The sequence below is a fragment of the Mugil cephalus genome, chromosome 15, assembly GCF_022458985.1.
Source record: "Mugil cephalus isolate CIBA_MC_2020 chromosome 15, CIBA_Mcephalus_1.1, whole genome shotgun sequence".
NCBI classification, from domain to species: Eukaryota; Metazoa; Chordata; class Actinopteri; order Mugiliformes; family Mugilidae; genus Mugil; species Mugil cephalus.
The window spans coordinates 9,109,036-9,118,437 of record NC_061784.1 but is presented as its reverse complement, the minus strand read 5'-3'; the positions used below and the strand labels follow the sequence as shown (position 1 = coordinate 9,118,437).

The window sequence follows — 9,402 nt, the reverse complement described above, 5'->3', positions numbered from 1 at the left end:
ATATATATATATATTATTTCTCCCAGAAAATTAAAATTTATTTAAATACATTAACATTAATCCAACTTATTTTAGTAAATCATTAAGGGATAGCTTAATATTGAATGCAAAATGATAATAATATATAATAATTATATTTATAAATAGCACTAGGCCGAGTTTAATGTAGAACACATATAGTTGGTAGCGGGGTCTAAAAACCATGCACTGTATCTGCATTTGGTACAACAGCACATCCCATTTGTATAGGGAAAGTGTTACTTTTTGCTCATCATACTTACTGTAAAGTCATTTCTCCCTGGCGTGATTTCAGTGCTTTTACGTCTTTCCCTCCAGTTGAAATGAAAAAACACATCACATTATTTTTATATATAAAAATATCCATACTGGTGTGTATGCACAATGAAGAAAACAATCCGTTTCTTATAAACCGTAAGATGAAAGAAACGTTGTGCCAGAGGACGTGTTGGCTTAATACATCACTGAATTATCCTGTTTAATTCCTCCTTTGTTGATGTGTTCTTTGTGGGGGAGATAAACTTCAGCCGCACTCTTTGACTTGTGCGAGTTATTTTGGGACTCTCTCCACCTCTGGTTTCTGTCAGAGAAATCCATTTATCCAGAGGACAGACAGACCCAAGTTTCCATTTTCTCACCGGTTATCACTCCAGTGGTGTGGACTGCTGGAGTCCATGAGCAGCAGGGCGGCACGTCTTTACCTGACGCCTGACTCATTGGCTGCAATCACCGTATTTACAGAACACTTCGCTTTGGCTATTTTGGAAAATTTCCATCCGGTGGATATACAATAGCTGCAGCACTTTGCTGGGACACATGTTTGAGTGATGTACATTCAGTGTGTTGGGTACACATGCCGCCTGCTTGTGGCACTGCAAGCACATGCTGGGAAATGGCATCTGAAAAATTAATTTTTCAATCTGTCCATACTATTCCACGTGTCAAAATGAATTTCCTCAACAGTTTGACTGGTTCCTATTCCTACTGGTGCGTGGGGACAGTAAGTGATAAGAGTTTTAGCCTTAAAGCCAGTGTAATCCTCAGTATTTTTACTTTGACACCTTCTGTCTAAGTTATTCGCTGTATTGCATGGCCAGGGCGACACCTTGCACTGAGGTCTCTTAGGAAAATGAAACCTGCTTAAAGACTTAAGGTTTAAACAAATTTCCTGAACGCGCAGCTGTGCCTCACCTCGCCACGCTCCCTCTGCTCCTACGTAATGACTTGTGCGAGGGGGTAAATGTGTGCTCGCATGGATGATCTCACGTAAGCCCGCAGAGGGGGCTTCACCCGCCTCATCCTCGCTGACCACCTCCCATGGTGCCATCTGGCACCCTTTTTCAGAGACGGCTGAGGCCGCTCCCCGCATGTGCTCGCTTGTTTGTTTGAGTGCATGTAAATGCGTAACCCCGCCTGTGTGCGCGCCGAACCGTGGAACCGCGTCTCTCTCGGTGTTATACATGCAAACAGTGCTCCGTCCTGATTTATTGTTCTCACCTTTTATCTCACGGCGCAACCTGGATGCTTTTCCCTCCACCCGCTATTTGTTCGCGTGCTGATTTGTTTGGACAGGTAAACAAATGTAGGAACGCCTCCAAACCTCGAGAAAGGAAAAAAAAAAAAAGAAACGTTTCAGTTTGCTTGCCATATAATCAAATCCTACACACACACACAGATGTGTGTGGCTGAATCTTTTATAGGCCTATGAATGTCTGCTTGTAATTATCTAGATCATTCTATAATGATGAATTAGAAAAAGAAATGTTTGTATTGCCATAAACGTTTCAAGCCCTGGTGGTATCGATTTGAGGGTGAAGTTGTAAAGGGCGTAGCTCGAAAACAACCTTTAAACAATACATGCGTGGTGGTTGCGTGGAGCTCCACCACTTCGCAACTCAGCCTACAGGTCTAATTTTAGTTCTGACTTCCCTTTCACCCCTTGAGCATCGATATTTTGCCCTGGGGGGGCTGTATAAAAAGTGTTAAATACAGTAGTTAAGTTAGTGAATGGTAGCTGATGTTTCTGTGAAAGATTTGCTAAGCATGAAAAATGATTTCTTCAGACATACTGAGTGAAAGTGTCCTGTTCCTTTGATCTGAATTTATCCTGTGCTTTTTATTTATTTTCCTGGCGTAGCATTTTGATTCTCCCCAGTCTGACATTATGAGCCTATAAGTGGGAAATTACTAAGGCTGGAGAAAAACTATTATTAACCCAAAGAAATCTAAGCGTCCCCTCTATGTTGCAGATTATGTTTCTGTTTTTTTGTTTTTTTTTTTACTTCGGGGGATAGGGGGGCACAGAGCACGATGCTGCCATGGAGAATTTTGTGTGACACAAGCTTTCAGTTTGCCTGTCTATCACTTTGTAAGATGTGAGACATGAGGGATATAAATACACTGCCTGGATGCCCTTGTCTCCATCCTCCGCCAACTCCGTCTCACGTGGTCTCTGATTGCACAACGCCCGCCTCCCGTGGCCCCTCACGGAGGCTTGAGGTCCGCCTGACTGCTACGACTGCTTCACCCTCCGCGACTCTGATAAGGACCTCAAAATAGCAAAAAGCCCCCATCGCTGTCAAATTGGCCAACCGCTGCAACCTAATGAGCAAAAGCACTGATGGGACAGACGCAGCACTTTTATTGCATTAGCCTGGTCTTCTCGTCCACTTTCGTATCCGGCAGGAGCCCTACGTCACGACAACATTAGGTATTTGCGAACAGCGGCAGGGGAACTGGAAGTCTGGCTGATTATAGGAATTATACCTTTTAGGAGACATGTGACCTTGGAGCACAGTTCAGTCCCCGCACCAACATCTAGTTTGCTGGTCACGCAAACGTCTTGGCAGCGTAGACTGAGTTGCACACAGTGATGCAGTGACCCAGATCTAACACCTAGGTCCAGAGGGGAAAAGAGTACACACACATAAAAAAAAAACTACCTAACTGAAGAGTGAGGGGAATATATTGTGTATTGGCCATTTTAGTGGTTTTCCATGGGGGATTTAATTGTGTTTGCTGCAAAATAAATGATTACAGTATATTTTCTGATTAGGTGCAGTGTTGGCGAAATGTTGCATGGGCATTCGTTGTCCCCATAGGGGGAATTGGTGGTACGTATTAAATGGTGTTTTTTAGTGAATATATCTTTGTGTTAATTAGGACAGGCCTGACGTTTGCTAAATAAATATCCATAGTGTTCAGAGAATGAAATTTAATGACTACTGATCCATTGCCCATCTTCAGTAGACCAGTAATTTATTCATTCAGGTCAATAATCTACTCTTTCTCAAGCTTTAAGGGAACAACATTTTTTGTAGTTCCGAGAGGGTGAATCCTAAAGTCTGATGTGTCCCTGAGATCAAAATGTGTTGTTTTGAGTGATATATCTTCATGAGAATTTTTTGGATTGGCATGACAATTGGTACAGATATTCATCTTCCCTTTAGGATGAATTGTAAATGCAAAATTGCAAATGGTATGTACTTTTTATAACATCTTCTGGACCAGACTGTGACACATAGCACTTTACCAGTGTATATTATTCAGTAAATTCACTTATAAATTTTGATGGAGTTGCCATGTAAGGCATGGCTTACATTCGGGGTTCAGTGTCTTGCCCTACAAACACTTCTCCATGGGGACTGGCTCTACCATCTGAGCCATGGTTGACCAAACCAAGTGACCAAACATCTCAGTTTTCTCTCCGGAAAATTAAATTCCAATGTTACAAACTAGACTTAGCCTTATATCTGCTAAATATCAACAGGTTGTCCCACTAAAAGTCACAACCATGCTCAATAACCACCGTTGCATAAAAGTTACATAACATTGTTACAATCTATTGTGCTGGCATTTAACGGCAAAATCTGTCATAACTGGACTTTCTGGATTATGTTTTCTCCCCAGTACTTCAAACATGTAACCAACTCAACCCGCTGTACTTTCTGTTTTTTAATCTTACTTGTCACTTTCAGTAAATTATTGTAGCCTGCAAAGTGTTTAATGTCATCTGCCTCACAACTCCAAAACATAATGTAATGAACAAGCAGTAGCTACAAACAAAGATGTGTCAGTCCAAGTATCAGCCAACATTTTGGGCAACGGTATAAGAGTAATGTCAGTACACCCCACAGACTCAACACCTTTATACAACACTTAAGTTGTACAGTTGTCATGTTACCCTGGTCTAGGGAGTAGGATAAGAATAACAAACCTGGTCACGGATGCGTTTATTTATCCATGCTGCTAAATGTTCCCACTTGTTGTGGCTCTTCCTCTGCTGTCTTGTGAAATAAAACCACTCAAGTTGCTACTGTTGTTGCATTATGTGCCAGTCTGCAACTGTCCTTAGTCAAATTACTTCAAAACATCAAAGAACCATAAAAGCAGGAACAAGAGAGGCATTATAATTTGTAACACGTATCAATTTTTCAGTACCTCTTGCAATACAATCTCTAACAAACCACAAGAGCAGCAATAAATTAAATGAAATTGAGATCTGGCAGACTCACGCCTGGATAACTGACAACTTTGCTCCCTTAGGCATAAACCTGGAGACAAGGTTTTTCACGAAAAATATGCTTGCTGAGAGCAAAAAGTCCTGAAGTATTAATGTGCGGTGCAAAAATGACAGTATACTTTCAGAGTCAGAGCGGCCAGAACAACATTTTGAAAACGAACCAGACTATCAAGCTTATTCACTGGCACATTTGTCGTAGGACTACAGGCTATCATACCTCCGAGGTTCGATGAGATGGGCAAGGCAGCGTCATGTGAAAAAGCATGCCCCTCTGAGTTAACAAATGACTAAATCACTCAGCTCCGAAAGCTTTATCAATCACTGGGCTGGAGCTGGATCAGCAAAGTCCCCAGGGCTTTAAGAGCCAGCATTACTTCCTGCTCCTTTATTAGCCCTGCAGTGGCTTCACATGCGAACCAGTTAATAATAGCTAAACTTGAGAGGCATGTATCACTGCCTCAGGCAGCTCCTCATCTTTATCAATCTGCAGGGTTGTTTATATATGTAGAAACACATTTCTTACACATATCAGTTTTATATTACTCTCTCCAGAGGAGCGAGTAGAAATGTGAGGAAAGGCCTACGATGACAGCTACTTCTCAATCATCTTTCCCTCTGCATCTTGACACATGGTCTTCTAACACATGGTCCTCTAACACTCACAGATGGATACTTGTGCATTCATTATTACGCAGTATAAGATGTTACAATCCCTTGTGCCAAAATCCCAGGCAAAACTCATTTAGACGGACAGTCCAACTGAAACACAACCAGCAGGCTAGCAGTCAGCCACAGCTAGCAACCAACAAGAAGACACCTGCTAACTAGCCTAGCTAAGTAGGCCTACAGTAGGCCTCACAACACTGTTTTTTTTTTTCAAGTGGGCACCTCCCTTCACAGATGTTTCGTTAAGTTAGGCCCACGACACCTCAAGAAGGCTTAACAGTGCTGCCGTCCATGCTGCCACCACACAACCCTGGTTCTGTGTTTTGACATGTCTCCTCGTTAGTATAGTGGACAGTATCTCCGCCTGTCACGCGGAAGACCGGGGTTCGATTCCCCGACGGGGAGGTTAGATTTTGTTTGGGGAGTGGCTAGGTCCAAAAGGTCACCTCCTGCCCTATCCATGGCTTAGATGCCCCGAGCATAACCCCCACTGTGCTCCCTGGTCGCAACCTACTGCAGGGTCCACTCCTCTGTCTGTACATACTACTGTGTGAATGAATGGATGGGTCAAATGCAAAGGAATAATAGTTTTGCAAAAGCTGATACCAACGTACAGTAAACAGCAGCTGCAGTTGCTAACCATTCTTTCCATTCTCCTGCAGCGATTTCTTTGTTGTGGACGTGGGGTATAGAGCATGTCAGACAAAAATGCATTCCCAGCGCCAAATGTATTTTAGTTGAAAGTCAGCTTCTCTCCACATGTTCGACCAGATGCTTCACTCCCAACGTACACTCCTGGAAAAAACAAGAATCCGGCAGGTAAAAGCTTACCTGCCTCCGTATGCTGTGTCGGTAGCTAAAGCAAAAAGTCTGAACTTTATGAAGTGTGGCTGACCAACAGTGCACATTTAATATCAGCCAACTCACTCCGGTCCTAATCATACATTTCCATCTGGAGGGTCGGGGGCAGGACTGGACTGGAGACTATCCCAGCCGTCACTGGGCAGGTACAAGCGGGGCACCTGTTCAGGTCTATTGCAGTCTTTGGACTGTGGAGAATTCAAACTCCGACCCAGGTTTGGACCCGGTTGGCCTGGAACTTTCTTGCTACGGGATGGGATCAGTGCTTACCACTACTCCGGTGTGCTGCCCACACAAGTCTCCATTTCCCCAAATAGAGCCCTGTGCACTTTGATGAATCATTGTTGGTGAGCCCTGGATTTATGAGACTTTCAGCCCCACAAGTAGAGGGTCAAGAGGGGGCTGTGGCCCAGTAGATAGAGCTGTCCTTGAGCAAGACACTGAGCCCACTGAAGTGGGTAGATGTGACACTGTGACTGTAAAACACTTTGAGTACCAAAAGCACCGTATAAATGAAAGGTCAAGGCCATTTACCCAGACTGAAATAGGATAGTGGATGGATTACTGTGAAATTTTAGACAGACTTCTGTGGTTCACAGAAAATGAAGCCTACTGACTTTTCCTCTAGTTTTCAATTATCCTGTGAAATATCTCTCTGTGCACTAACGTTTACCCAGTAATTCACGGTCCACTTAGAATAAATAAGATCATGTTATTATTGCATGTGCAGCTACTAATGTAAAGGCTACAACAGAATCAGTCTGTAAACTTGTGTTTCTGCATTAAAACATCTGGACATTTTGAATTAAATAAAGGTTCAGTGTGTGTAAACTTCTGAAAATGAAACAGACACCCTTCGCTGACACTGAGAATAACTCTAACCTGCTATTTTGGATATATAAATGTTTGCCTCGGCTAACAGTTCTGGTGAATGTTGACACTCCCACCAGCCAAGCAAGCTGATGGGATTTGGCCCGTTCTCCCCGAAAACACTTCCATCTGGAATTTGCAAAGCTGCGCATCTGAGCTGCGGATCCAGTCACAATATTGCAATATTGTGCTTGATCACGGTGAGAACTTCCAAGTGGCGACACACACAAGAGGCATGCTAGTGCGAGAGCAGAAACAAATGGCTTGCCTGGGGTGAGAGAGACTAGCAGAAGGCTTTGCGTGTGTGCAGCCTGGCGGTACACGTGTCTGGCTTTGGCTGTAATGAGAACACCGTAGAGTAACAGTTTTTTAGTGTTTACAGAGGCTGGGGCACGGCAAGGTCACCAGGAGCTAAATATGAGAACTGGAAGTTCCTCCAGAGGCAAACATTTTGTCTTTTTTTTTTTTTAAATCAGCGAAGTCACTAATGAAATCGCTTCCCAAAAAAGTGATGAAAATAGATAGAAAAATGATCTCGGCCGTGCCCTGGCCTTTGAAAGACAACACTAATATGACTTTAAAGTTGACCCAGTGATGTGGGCTGAACGCCGTTAGAAGCTGTTTTCGTGCTGAAGGGCTCACATAAGGAGTTCTACTTGGCATCTTCAGTTGACTCGCGCTGCCAGAATCTGCTCCTCAGATATGCAGGAAAACAATGGAGCCACTGAAGTGATAGTGGAGTGGAGCAAACAGCTCGGTGTGACTCTTGCATCTTTCACTGGGGGCAGATACATTTTAAAACAGTTCTTCTTTTTTTTAACTAAAGAAAGAGAACTCCGCTGTCGCACATCATCACATGTTATCACGGAAATAATGCAAATGTCCATCAGAGAATTGACAATACTTCTAACAGCTACAGTAGCGACTTTTGAAAAGGTGACCTTTTGATTTCTCAAAGCTGAAAGGTAACTACAATAACAAATAATGATGTGATATTCTAATGGGATTTTGGAGAGCAAGAGTTTTTTTTTAAAAAAAAGGAAAAAAGCATAACCTGTTAGAAAGGAATTATAGAGCAATACTACATTGCCCAACATTGCTGTTACTCACTTGCCGTGTAAGTGAGTAACAGTAACGGTAAAGGAGTGAGCGAGGATGAGTAAGAGGGAAAAAATGACTTTGAGAAAACAATGTAGGCCTCATGTCTGCAGTGTTTTTAGTTCTGAGCAAATGGAGAAAGGGAAAGTGTTGTTCTAAGTACTGGAAGTAAATCTGAGACTCCAATAAGTCTCCAGCCACTTCTATTATTCAAGAGACACGAGGAACACAATGGAAACAAAACAGGCAATATTGTGTGTACGGACGTGCGTGTGGGGTGTGTGGCTTGGTTCTATTTTTTCCCGCGTCACCCTAGAAAGCTTCATGCATTTGGTGCATAATTTAGCTGTGTTGTATCTGTCTACACTCGGTGGGACGCGGCATTATTGTTCTTTGAAAATAACTGAACTGTAAGAAGTACATGTGCAGTTATGTACACTCGCTGGGCAGATGTCTCACGAACGTGTCTTTCTCCATCACTACACTGGCTACAGTAATTTTCCTTAACTTTTGGTGTTGTTTTCTCTGGGTACAGCGATGACAATAGATAAATGTTAATCTGAGATTGTTCAAACGACTGGATGACCATCAAAAGAATAAATAAAAATGCCCCAAAACAAGATAAATTGTTGACCAAGGTCTCTACTGACCATGTTTCTCAATTGATTCCGTGTCAATTTACATCCACATTAGCTCAAACTCAAAAACATCGTAGAAAAGAAGGCCTGTGCTACGAGCAGAGTCAACGGACCCAAGATATCTTTTAGGCCAGAGGTCTTCAATGGGCCAAGGACCCCCAAACTGAAACCTACTATGTGTGTTATATATTAAACTTGGCCTAGTGCTTTTTACAAATATACATTATTATTATAATTTTGCATTGAAAATTAAGTTAATCAAATATTCAAATTTTTTATTTCAAACATGAGCAACAGTGCGGTCGCCGTGCAACTGTTGTAAATATAAACATACCTGTATATATCATGCACTGTTAGCTTCTCTTCTGCTAATATTGTAGCATGCATCTGGGATTTTACCTGGGGACTCTTGCCCAATTGCGGAGAACCTGACAGAGTCAGTGTGTAATATGCGGCCTCGTGATTGGCTCATCAGCGATAAGGGCGGGGCCTACTGTGTACAGGAGGCGTAGGCTTAGATTGACAGGTCTTGGCTACTGCTACAGCTCCTGTATCACTGAATGAGTGAAGTTGTGACTGAAACATAACGTCTTCTGCCTCCATTCATGCCTTTACTAAAATACGTTGGATTCATGCTATTGTGTATTTAAAGAAATTCAAATTTGTGGGTAAAAAAAAAATATACATATATATATATATATATAAGACCTATGTTTTAGGCCGATGTTT

The 9,402-nt window shown here is 42.4% G+C and overlaps 1 non-coding gene across 1 annotated transcript; it reads left to right on the top strand.

Annotated features, from left to right (window-relative positions):
- The first annotated feature begins 5,539 nt into the window (after positions 1 to 5,539).
- trnad-guc lies at positions 5,540 to 5,611 on the top strand. The gene has a single exon. It is a non-coding gene; the product is annotated as a tRNA-Asp (tRNA).
- Positions 5,612 to 9,402: the final 3,791 nt, after the last annotated feature.